The sequence below is a fragment of the Rhincodon typus genome, chromosome 2 (genome assembly GCF_021869965.1).
Source record: "Rhincodon typus isolate 14 chromosome 2, sRhiTyp1.1, whole genome shotgun sequence".
Classification (NCBI taxonomy): Eukaryota; Metazoa; Chordata; class Chondrichthyes; order Orectolobiformes; family Rhincodontidae; genus Rhincodon; species Rhincodon typus.
The window spans coordinates 112,294,904-112,308,190 of NC_063333.1; the positions used below are offsets into that span (position 1 = coordinate 112,294,904).

Consider the following 13,287-nt stretch of genomic DNA (forward strand, 5'->3'; position numbering starts at 1 on the left):
CTATGATGCTGCTTGGCCTGCTGTGTTCATCCAGCCCTGCACCTTGTTGTCTCGGATTCTCCAGCATCTGCAGTTCCTACTATCTCTGATCAAGTACCACCTCTTCAGTATACTCTCAACCATCAACAACGTAATGTAAAGTATCATCAGCAGCGCTATCAGATAGGATTTGTTCAGCTTATCAATGCTTAGTTTGGGTTTTACCAGGATCACTGTAATTCAGACCTAATTACAACCTTGGTGTGAACAATGATAAATGGTTAATATCAGAAATGCGGTGTGAATGACTGCCCTTGACATAAGGCATCAAGGAACCCTAGCAAAACTGAAGTCAATTGTTTGGAGCAATACTTGGTGACACAGTGGCTCAGTGGTTAGCACTGCTTTCTCACAGTGCCAGGGACCCAGGTTCAATTCCAGCATTGAGCAACTCTCTGTGTGGAGTTTGCACATCCACCCCATGTCTGCCTGGGTTTCCTCCGGGCGCTCCGGTTTCCTCCCAAGGTCCAAACATGAGCAGGTTAGGTGGATTGGCCATGCTAAATTGCCCAAAGTGTTCATGGATGTGTAGGTTAGGTGGATTAGCTGTAGGAATTGCAGAGTTACGTGAATAGGGTAGGGGGATGGGTCTGGATGAGATGCTCTTCGGAGGATTGGTGTAGACTTATTGGACTGAATGGCCAGTTTTCACACTGTAGGGATTCTATGAAAAAATACTTAGCACAAAGTAAAGTCGTCATGGGAGATCAATCATCTGCCCCAGGACATCACTGCAGGAATTCCTGAGGGTAATCCCTAAGATTTTATCACCTTCAGTTGCTTCAATCACCTTCCCTCCAACATAACATTAGAAATGGGGATATTTGCTGATGAATGCAGTGTTCAGTATCATTCACAATTCTTTGGACACTCAAACAGTTCAAACCTGCATTCAGGAAGACCTGGAAAATATTTGGATTTGGATTGATTAGTGGTAGGTATTACATATACCACACAAGTGCCAGGTAATTATGATCTCCAACAAGACAGAATCGAGCCATCACTTCTTGACATCCAGTGGTATTGCCATTTCTGAATTCCTTACCATCTACACTCAATCATTAACATTAATCCCAAACATATTTGGATCAAGCATATAAACACGTTAGCCATAAGAGCAAGTCCAAAGTGTGGCAATTCTGCAGGATATAACTCATTTCCATTCTTCAAAGCCTGTTCACTATCACAAAGTAGAAGTCAGGAGAGTGATGGAATACATGCCAGAGACATGGATGAGAACAATTCCAATAATACAGAAGATGAACACAATGCATAAAGTAGACTGCTTCATTGGCACCCCATTCACAACTGATGCACGTTGGCAGATATGTATTCTATGTAGAAAATGGACTGCAGCATCTCACCAAGATTGAGGGTTCCTATTCTGCAACTTCCATCACCTTGAAGGAGAAGAGAAACAAATGCATTACGACATGATGGCCCACAAGTTCTCCTTTAAGTTAGAGACCATCCTGATTTGGATTTGCTCGCCTTTCCTTCACCAATACTGGGTCAAATTCTTGGTAGTCTCTCCAGTTCTGTAGACGTATACACAGACTAAACAAGGAAATAGTTCACCACATCATCCTCAAGAGAAAAGTTAGAAAACAACAATAAATACTAGCCTTGCCAGCAATACTCATATCCTGTATGCTAGTGGGAATGACATCAAGGCCACTTAAAAGCAACAGGAAATAGAATGGAGCTGTTCGTTGAAAAGAAACAATATCTTTACTTCAAGTGTAGCTCCTGAGCACATGCAAAAGGGGCTAGCTCACAGTAATTTGGAACTTGGGTCTGTAGGATTTGAGGGTAAGATGTCCTCTCTTATCATCTGCTGTATGCTCAATAAATCCTGTTGCAGTTTGCTCAGAGTATAGATCTCACAAGTTGGCAACAATGATCAGATCCATGAAACAGGAGTAAGATTCTGAAATGAAGTGAATGAAAGAAGCCATGTGGTCAGCCAACAATTCAGATGCAGAGGTGTGAAAATACCCAATATGAAGCTTAGCAATAGTGGGGAAACTAGTAATAGATTTTATGGCATAATTAAGCACTGAACCACAGACTGAGAAAGCTTGTGCAGAAGCGCCAAAGGCACAGAAACAGAACTAGTTTAGTTTGGGAAACTTGGTCAGCATGGACGAGTTGGACCGAAGGGTCCGTTTCTGTGCTGTATGACTATGACTCAAAAAGCTCAAGAAAGAGTGAGAGAAGTAAAGTAATAAAGAAACAAAAGCATTTGGAAATGAGGAAGAAACGAGCATTCACAAAATATACCAATGTGATGGCCTAGTGATTTTATTGCTGGACTGTTAATCCAGAGACCCAGGTAATGTTCTGGGGTCCTGGGTTCAAATCCCGCCATGGCAGATCGTGGAATTTGAATGCAATAGAAATATGGAATTAAGAGTCTAAATGATGACCAAAATACGATTGTCAATTGTCAGAAAAACCCACCTGGTTCACTAATGTCCTTCAGGGAAGCAAACTACCAACCTTACCTGGTCTGGCCTAAATGTGACTCCAGACCCATTGCAATGTGGTTGACGCTTAACTGCCCTCTGGAATGGGCAATAAATGCTAGTCTAACCAGCGATGCCCTCATCCTGTGAATGAATTAAAAACAAAAGCAAGCATGCATAGGAATAGGGCACAGTCCAAGCCATGAAGGAACTGGTAAGAACCCCTCCATCTAGCTATATAGAGAAATACAAGTACAAAGAGAGACTGCAGTAAGGCAGCGGTGGCAGTACAGCCACAAATCACAGCAGTTTGCAGGAGTTTTAGAAAAATATTTTCATGGGATTTGCATGCCGACATTTATTGCCCATCTTCAGTTAGCCTTGAGGAGGCAGTAATGAACTGCCTTCTTGAACAATTGCAGTCCATATGATGTAGGTACACAAACGTTTCTGTTAACATTACTACAGTCACCACAAGTGATACAAAGAAAATGGTCCCAGACAAAAATAACTTGAGGTGAGAAACAGGAAAGACAGGGTCCTTGAACCTTTCCCTACACTGGATCCAGGGCTGTCTAACAAATCACCTGCTGCTCATAATTACCATTTCAACTTCAGTGCTGTTTAGTATGAATGGGTGGGGAGGGAGCTCCTAACACAATTCAGGAAGAATGCCTCCTGCCTCTCGTGCACTCAAGTACTGAAACCCCAAATCACCGTCAGTCTACATTTCTCCACAGGTGCAGTACTGAAGTCCTACCAGACTACAATCAAGTGGTATCATCAAATTGATGAGAATCTTCACATAAACTATTAAGTCTTGCTGTTTAAAAAAAAGTTTAAAAAAAGTTACACCATGCTAATGAGAAGTAACTGGGTTGTTAGTGGTGTATTAGATGCTTAATTATTGCCAAACAGCCTCATGGCTCAAAGGCTAATTTCATACTTGTAGAAGGATTCAAGTTTTGTCTTAGAACTTTTACCTGAAGTTCATGACATTTTAGCTTCTACTAAAGTCCCTTTGAATTTGTCTCCCAATCATTTACCTCACTATCTATAAATGTTAAATTAAAAATTGAAGTGTTCATGGATTTTACTTGCTGATTTACAGATTGTTAGGATTCTTCAGTGATTGGTTGCTCACTCTCTTAGGTGAATCCCTGTTGATAGATCGAGTCCTTTGAATTAGTGGCAAATTCAAACTGATTTTGGAAAATAAAAACAATCCCACGTCACAGAGATCATTGGACTTTTGTTGGTAGTTTTCTTCGGTGTCATCGGTGAGCACCATCATTTTGCCACTCATCACAGAATCAAGGCTGTCATGCCTCTATCATGAGCTATCATGCCACTATTTTTCCCAAATATTTTAAGATTCTTAAGATTCACTACTCCAAATGTGGTTTACTTTACATTGGAGAGACCAAATGCAGACTGCATGACTGCTTTGTGGAACACCTCTTCTCTGTTCTTAGGAATGACCCCAACTTTCCTGATGTTTCCCATCTCAATAAATTAACTTATTCTCATGCTGACACATCTGTTCTGAGTCTGCTCCCATGTTCCAACCAAACATGACACAAGCTCAGTAAACATCTCATATTCTGCTTAGACACTTTACAGCCGTTAGGTCTCAATCTTGACTACCACAAATTCAAAGCCTGACCACATGCTGTCTGCTCTCAATTTTGCTTAAATTTTCTTTCCACCCACTTCCCCAAAGCCTTGTCTTGTTTACTTTACTCTCAGTATATCCATTTAACATCTCTTTTTCGCCTTCACCACCATTGTCCATTTGTCTTGGAAGCTTGGAGGGCCGAAGGGCCTGTTCCTGTGCTGTAATTTTCTTTGTTCTTTGTCTTTCATACTAGGCCTCTACACCATCTCTACCCTTCATCCCTCCCCCACCCCTGTCAAAAGTATAATAAAAAATTCCAACCCCCTCAATTCTGAAGAAGTCATAGATCATACAGTAGAGCAGCCCTTTGGCCCATTGGGTCTGTACTGCCAAAGCTATACTAAATTTATACTATTCACACTTTCCAGCACTAGCCCCACAGCCTTGACGTATTACATTTCAAGTGCTCATCCAAGCACTATTTAAAATTTGTGTCTCTCTTCATAGCTAAAATGCTCTATCCAGGCAACATCTTGGTCAATCTCCTCTGCACCCCCTACAGGGCAATCACATCCTTTCTATAGTGCAGTGACCAGATTGCACAGAGTACTCCAGCTGCGGCCTAACCAAAAAGTTATGTATAGCTCCAACCTAACCTACCAGTTCTTATAATCTGTGCCTGGACTGATAAAGATAAGCATCCCATATGTCTTCTTAACTCTTATAGGTCGGCACAACATAGTGGGCCGAACAGCCTGTACTGTGCTGTAGGGTTTCTATGTTCTACCCTACTAATCTGCCCTGCCACCCACAGAGAATTGAGGACAAGTACTCAAAAATCCCTGTGTTTCTCTGAGCTTCCAAGTGTCTTACAAGTCGTACTGGACTCAAAATGTCAACTCTGTTTCTCACTCCACAGGTACTGCCAGATGTGTTGAATTTCTCCAGCATTTTCTGTGTTGTGATTTCCAACATCTGCAGTATTTTATTTTTATTTAAAAAGGGTCAAGTGACTTTTTCATTGAGAATTAGAAAAACAGGAAAGAGACAGACTGTGTAGTTTAAAACAAATGATCTAATAGCATATTCAAGCCTAATGATTTTCAAAGTCTAGTGCTCCAGATGGTCGTGGGGTGGTCCATGATTCATGTCATTGGCATTCAACTGAGGGTATACAAGAAAACAAGTCAGAACCTTCAACACCACCATTAGTGTGATATCACACAACTGGACAACTTCCACTTGCTCAGCAGCAGTGCAAGCAACAAAAAATTACATTGCTATTGATTTTGTTTGATTGATATCAATTTCAGAGAACTATTAATTTATTTGAAAATAAAAGTGCTGATATTATAATAGTTGTGTTTCAAACAAACATGTTCTCTTATTGTGTAAATATATATATTATGAAAATGTCTTGTTTATTCTAGCATGAATTAATAAATTTACCTCTGATGCTTAATTTAAAAATATGATGCACATAATTGATAACATTCTGTAGGAAAAGTGGTAAAATAAGTTCTCATTAATTCTTATGTGTTTTCAATGGCAAGTAAACTGAAGGTGGTTGAAGGGTCTGTCGGTGGCACTGTGGGTCAGTGGTTAGCACTGCTGCCTCACAGCTCCAGCGACCCGAGTTCGATTCCACCCTCGGGCAACCGTCTGTGTGGAGTTTGCACATTCTCCCCGTGTTTGCGTGGGTTTCCTCCGGGTGTTCTGGTTTCCTCCCACAGTCCAAAGATGTGCAGTCTAGGTGGACTGGCCATGCTAAATTGCTCGTAGTGTTCAGGGATGTGTAGATTAGGTGGGTTGCAGGGGGATGGGTCTGGGTGGGATGCTCCAAGGGTTGGTGAGGATTTGTTGGGCTGAAGGGCCTGTTTCAACACTGTAGGGATTCTATATGACACAGACAATAAAGTTTCAGAAATACTGTTCAAGCCTAATTTTACAAAATGTACCACTGCCACCAATAGATGGAGCAACTTTGCAGTGATACAATATTATGATTCAAAACACAGTTTAATTTAGTAAGTATTGATCATCTCCCAAACACTTGGGCATATTTACTGCAGAGTCTGTGATTGGTAATGCATGACATTTTCCAACAGAAAGAGAATGAATCCGCCTCCATTCATGGATGTGTTCGTAACTGGATTCATCCTAGGAAAAAAAAAATTCCACCCACAGTTTGTGTCAAATATTATATTTCGGAATGCCAATTATGGTGACATAACACAAGTTCCTTCCTGCAACCTTCATTATTCACAATGCGTTTTTAATATGAAATAACGCTGATAAATATACTACTCTATAGCCTCCATGCATTTTTCAAGCTCAAAAACAGAACAGAAAGCAAAGGTAAGCCAGAAAGTCTAACTATATTCCCAAGATTCAAGATTTGAACATCTTAAATTAGCAAGTGCTTTATGTCAACCTATCCATTTTGCACCAAACCGGTGTGTGGAAAATAAACCAGTTGATGAGTATAATACTATAAAATGTTACAGTTTTTATTGCTGGGAACTAATAAAACAGAGATGGTAGTAGTTACTCTAAACATCAAGAGATTTAAGGACCGACAGCTTGAGATTTCACTTCTGATGATGAGTCTCACCCATCCAAGTGCAAATTGGACTATGGGGGTGAGCTCGCTCACGTTGCTGAGGGCAACGATGTGTACCATAAACATTAGCAAAATTTTTGCTGTCTTTTATATCGCAACTATATTAGAAACATGCACTAAGAAATCATATTAATGTTAATGCATGAACCAAAATAAGACATGACAGTTTATCGCAGATTTTAAGTAACATTTCTGAGCTACTCTTCAATCTAATTGTATATCAAACATAGAAAATGAGTCACATTTCTTTTTTAATAAGTAAAAATCACTTCCTTCATAATAATTAATTATTTCTAAGTTACCAATATGCATATGCATTTTTTTAAATTAAGACCTGTTCATTGCCATAATGTCTCTTAGTACACATGTATAACATTGTACAAAAGAAAATTTGGTTTTTGACACAGAACTTAACCCCTGTATTGAATGCTACAAATGCACTACAGCAAGTAGCAAAACCAGAGAAAGTAGTATTTAAGGCTGCAACTATACAAGAATAATAAGCGGCAAATGCTCTGCAGATCCTTTCCAAACAGGTATATTTTAAATTTAATCAAGGGGAAAAATATATCTTATAAACACCATTTTTTTTCTAAACGTTTGATCAAGATCACCTTTGAAGGAAGCTGTTCATATTGCCACACTAAAAATAAAAACTCAAAAATACTGCAAGTTCTCTTTCAGGGGCAAGGGCTCTGAAATGCAATAAAAGAAAAATAACTTGTTTCCAACAATACACCCCGGTTCTCCAAATGTTTGTGTAACATCAGAACATAAATAATTAAATTCATCTCATCATATTCATTAAATACATTCAAATTTAATAAATTAACTAGATTTTAGTTTTAATAAGGTTTTAGGAAGATCACATCTTCTTAGTGCCCCCGATCCGTAGCAAATCTAGCTACTAATTTCATCGAGTATTTGCTTTTGTTTGGAACAATTTTCCAAGCAGTCTCTTCAAGATGTATTTCACCCCACACATTATTGTAACACCCACCTTCACTCTCTTTTTAATAAAGCTTTGGGCTAGTCTGGGATGTCAATGACTATCTAACACCATACAATGAAATTTGTGATGTTAATCTACAGCAAAAAAACCATACAACATTTTGTTGTCAATCTTTATTTGCTGAATATTTAAATGAATAACACTTGGATGATTGCACAATTTATCAGTCATCAAAAATGCAGTAAGTATTACCTAATTCAAGAGAAACATTTCTGAAAGGAATGATTAGAATCAGCTAATGTGTGCTGCCACTAACATTTCAGCAACCATTGGAAATGAGCTTCAACAAGGATGAAGTTGATGGTCCAAAAGCACAGACACCTCTTTAGGGTCTTCCCCAGATTACTGTTGGTGGCCCAACAGACCTTGTTGCAGTCAAGTATTCGAAATACATTGCACTTTTACCTTGTATTTTGATTACAGAAGTACAACACTTTATTATATATAAACAGTTTGCTTTATTTTGTCCAACTCTATGTTGTTATGATATTTCAGTCTGCAAATGATAATCAGTGTATATTTGAGAATTTTATAATATTGGCTGGCTAAAGATTCTTTAAATAGCAAAACCTTGTTAATGTCATTTTGCAAAAGGAAGTAATGCAAAAGCATAGTTACATCTCTTAATTATTTAGTTGATTTAGGAAGGATCATTTCCTCTTGGAGGGCAAAATGAGCAGAATATTCATGAATTTGATGCACAATAATAACAAAGGATTGAAATTTTCATGTAAAATGTGTAATGTGTTTTGGCAACAGAATAAAAGCTAAAACAGGAGTAATTAAAGCCCTACAAAAGTGTGTGCAACTTGAAGCAGTATTTGAATAGAAATGATAATAAATTGATTTGCACGTGAAGTGCTCACAACTCTAGTATGCAGTCATAACAGTAATGTTTGACGAACATAGGTTTTTTTTAAAAATCTGGTCAAGATTACATTCTTCCTTTTAGAATCACCAGAAAAGTTGAGATTGCTAGGTCATTTTAGTTAAAAAAAAAATTGAATACGGTTTCATCAATCTTTTGTTACATATGTTAAAGAATGGATTTATTTCAAACAAAAATACATGCGATATTTGTCAGTTGTTTAAGGTGTCAGTCATGATTCGGGGCTAGCGACACAGTTCTGAGTCAGATGGTAGTGGTTGCAACTCCCACAATGATGATTTGATCATAAAATCTAGCCTGTTCTTTTTCTCTAGTGCTGCAGAACTGGTGGACTACAGATTTTGGATGAGGTTTCATCTGCCCTCTCACATGGGCTTAAACGATCACATTTAAAATTTTCTCGAATTCCATGTTCGACCAATTCCTCGATTAGCCCTCCTTGTTACTCCCTTCATGGTTTGGTGAGTTCCCTTACTTATAACTTGCACTGGAATGTTTTTATTTTGAAGGCGCTGTATAACTGCAAATTATTTTTTACTGTTTAATTTAATAGTATCATTAGTTATTTTATTTGACTAGTATAAAGTGAAATAGCTAATTTAGAAACCCGATTAAATTACTAAAAGCATTGCTGGCAACCTGTGTAACAGGTGGCATTTATGAGCCAAATTTTACAAAAGTAAGGTTCTGAGGTACATGGTTTTGCAAATTCGAAAATCACAAACATGCTGCTCACAATCTCCAATATTTGCATGGAAAATAGGTGAACTCTCTTGACAATAGCACAGATTTATAAAAATGGCTTCTTTATTCTCAAAGTGCATTGAGAAAGAACTTTCATTTGTTATGCTTTTTGCTTAATCAAGGTATCCCAATGTGTTTCACAGCCAATTTTAAATTTTTTTTTAATGTAAGTGTACACAATGTTTGCATATAATGGTCTTGTAGATATAACAAGGTCCTACCAGGAACAGAGTAGCCCAAGAGCTTTTGGTTCCCTAGGTGGAATATGATTTTGCCACCCCAACACCCTCCAAACATTTAATATAAAGACAGAGAGGAGAAACCTAGAATTAAATGTTAGCTTTAAAAATTCACTTTCTCAATTCCATCTAATTTGGCATCCTTAAAGTGGAGACCCCAGGTGACTGCTTCATTCACGCAGATAAGCAATTGTGTGATGAATGACCAATTAACCTAATTTTTTGGGGCTAGTGTCCTGAATTCTTCCTTGTCTGCAAATAGTATCAAGATCTTTAACATCCAGCTAAGCAGGTAAAAGGGCCTTTGGTTTAATATCTAATCAGAAAGGTGTCACCTAACAATGCAGTAGTTCTTTGCTGTGCAGTACTTCTTTACTATCAGAGTACATTTTGAGTTTACGTCCTGGAAGTATCTAATTCATGACCTCTGATGCTGTGGCCACAAGTGAAGCTATCACAATATTGATATGTATTCGAATGTGAATAAACGCTCATTCATGCTTTTTTGTAAAATAATTATAATGTTAAACAGCATAATTCTCCATCAACTTTGCTAAGACGACCCAAATATTTGTGCTAATCTGATTAACTTCATTCAAATGCTTTGAGGAGTTAAAGGAAGAGCTGATGAGGATTGCTTATTTGAAGCAAAGCCTTTTATAAGGGTCCCATATGGTGAACTGTCTGCAAAATATAAGCCCATGAGTTCCAAGGGAAAATAGCGAGTTGGTCCCAAAGGTTTGCTCAGTGGCAGGAATCAAAATATGTTTGCAACTAGAAAGTGTTTCTCAGACCTCATTACTTTGTCTCTTCCTGTCTGTAATATATATGAATGACTGATTAATGTTTTAATGAAGTTCTGTAGCTCGGGTTGTGGTTGGAGTTGTTGGTTGGTTTGCCGAGCTGATTGGTTTTCATGCAAACGTTTCTTCTCACTTCTGGGTGACATTTTCAGTGCTGTCTACCCTCCATTGAAGTGCTGTTGTTCTGTCCTACTCTGAATTTATTCGGTCTGGTCGGTCATAGTGAGTAGTCTTGTTTCCGGTTTTGTACTGTAGTGGTATGTAGGTGGGGTCAATTTCAACATAAGGGCAGCATGGTGGCTCAGTGGTTAGCACTGCTGCCTCACAGCATCAGCGACCAGGGTTCGATTCCACCCTCAGGCAACTGTCCGTGTGGAGTTTGCATGGGTTTCCTCCGGGTGCTCCGGTTTCCTCCCACAATCCAAAGATGTGCAGGCTAGGTAGATTGGCCATGCTAAATTGCCCATAGAGTTCAGGGATGTGTAGATTAGGGGGATAAGTCTGGGTGAGATGTTCTGAGGGTTGGTGTGGACTTGTTGGGCCAAACGGCCTGTTTCCACACTGTAGGAATTCTACGATTCTTTGATCATGTTTCAACACAGACCAAATTCTGAATTACAACAGTAACCACCCCAGCGTCCACAAACAGGGCTGTGTCAAGACTCTGTTTAAATGAGCAATAACTCACTGCAACACCCCAAAGCTATGGAGAAACAAAGAGGAACACCTATACCGAGTCTTTGCAAACAATGGTTATCCTACCAGCTTCATCTGCCGATGCCTGGTAAACAAACAACACCAAGAAGACACTGTACGTCTCAACACGTTGGCCACCCTACCCTCTATTGGAAACATTTCAGAACTGACTATTAGACTCCTACGAATTCTTGCAATAAGGATAGCACAGAAAATGAACAGCTGCACTTTGTCAGTTATTCTCATAGATGAATGACCCCCATACCCACAATGTGATATATAAAATGCCATGCAGCAACTGCAAGAAACACTACATAGAACAGATGGGCAGGAAACTCGTCACCAGATACATGAACACCAACTTGCAGCAAAACGGCACGATCAACTCTTTCTTGTTTCAATACACTCCAGCATAGAAGGACATCAATTTAACTGGGACAAAGTTACAGTATTAGGTCAAGGAAGACAAAGACAAGCACGAGAATTCCTGGAGGAATATCGAAATACACCCCACCCACATATCACTACGGTACAATACCAGGAACAAGACTATCTATCATGACAGACTGGACCATATAAATTTACAGTGGGACAGAACAACAGTGCTTCAACAGAGGCTAGACAGCACTGAAGATGTCACCCAGATGGGAGACGAAACATTTGCACCAAAACCAGTCAGGTCAGTGAACCAACCAACAACATGAATGACTGATTTTAAAAAATGGTCTTATGGTTGAGTGAGGGGGAAAGCTGCAGATTCAAAGAAGATACCTACGGACTGGGCAAAATGGGCAGAAATGTGGAAAATGGAATTCAATGTGGAGATGTAAGAATGCATTTGAGGATTAAAGGCAAACAAGGGGATATGCTGTATATGGTTTGACATTAAGTGCAGAGAAACCTTGGCGTGCCTGTCCCTCGATCCTGACTGGTAGCAGAGCAGGTAAATAAGTTGATAAAGATGCTATGTAGATATGCTAGCAAAAACATAAAATTTAACAGCAAGGAGAATATGCTCAAATTGTGTTATTATTCCACACTGTAGTGCTAATCACCATGTTACAGCAAGGATGTGATTGCATTAGAGAGGTTACAGAGATTTTTAAAAAAGTTTTTATGGTACTATTTATTGCTCTGCAGTTTGGTCAGCACTTTGTTTGGCCAACTCTGTTTTGTTAATTCTAGATACAAATTTAGATCAGTTACAAGTTTGGAATTCCTCAGATATAGGACAATTATTTTATTCTGATATATAGTTCAGATAGTTTCTTTCTGTTTCAATTTTTTTTTATAAAAAGAGAATTGATAAAAGGAAAATAACATCATGAACAGCAAGAACAAATGTGGGCTTAAAAAGAGAGATAGCTAGTTGGATACAAAATTGTCTTGAAGGTAGATGGTGGTGGTAGAGGGTTGTTTTTCAGACTGGAGGTCTATGACCAGCAGTGTGCCACAGGGATCAGTGCTGGGGCCAGTGTTATTCATCATTTATATAAAATGATTTGGATGAGAATTTAGAAGGCTTGTTTAGAAAGTTTGCGGACGTCACCAGGATTGGTGGTATAGTGGACAGTGAAGAAGGTTATCCGGCAATACAGTGAGATCTTGATCAACTGGGCCAGTGGGCTGAGGAATGGCAGATGGAGTTTAATTTAGATAAATGCGAGGTGTTGCATTTTGGTAGGTATACCCAGGGCAGGACTTACACGGTCAATGGTCGGGCCTGGACAGTGTTATAGACAAAGACATCTAGGGGTACAGGTTCATAGCTCTTTGAGAGTGGAGTCACAGGTACACAGGGTGTTGAAGGCAGCTTTCGGCATTCTTGCTTTCAGTGGTTGGAGAACTGAGTGAGTATAGGAGTTGGGACATTTTTCTGCAGTTGCACAAGATGTTAGTGAGGCCACATTTGGAGTACTGCGTACAGTACTGGTCACCCTACTACATAAAGGATATTACTAAGCTAGAAATAGTGCATAAAAGACTTTCTTTCTTTATTCATTCACAAGGGCGTCGCTGACCAGGCATTTATTGCCCAGAGGGCAGTTAAGAGTCAACCACATTGCTGTGGGTCTGGAGTCACATGTAGACCAGACCAGGTAAGGATGGCAGTTTCCTTCACTAAAGGGCATTAGTGAACCAGATGGGTTTTTCTG

General features: G+C 39.1%; 1 protein-coding gene across 1 annotated transcript in view; it reads left to right on the plus strand.

Annotated features, from left to right (window-relative positions):
* LOC109927112 (glial cells missing transcription factor 2) overlaps positions 1-13,287 on the plus strand; it is a 1,179,481-nt gene that overhangs the window by 1,078,948 nt on the left and 87,246 nt on the right. The window lies entirely within an intron of this gene.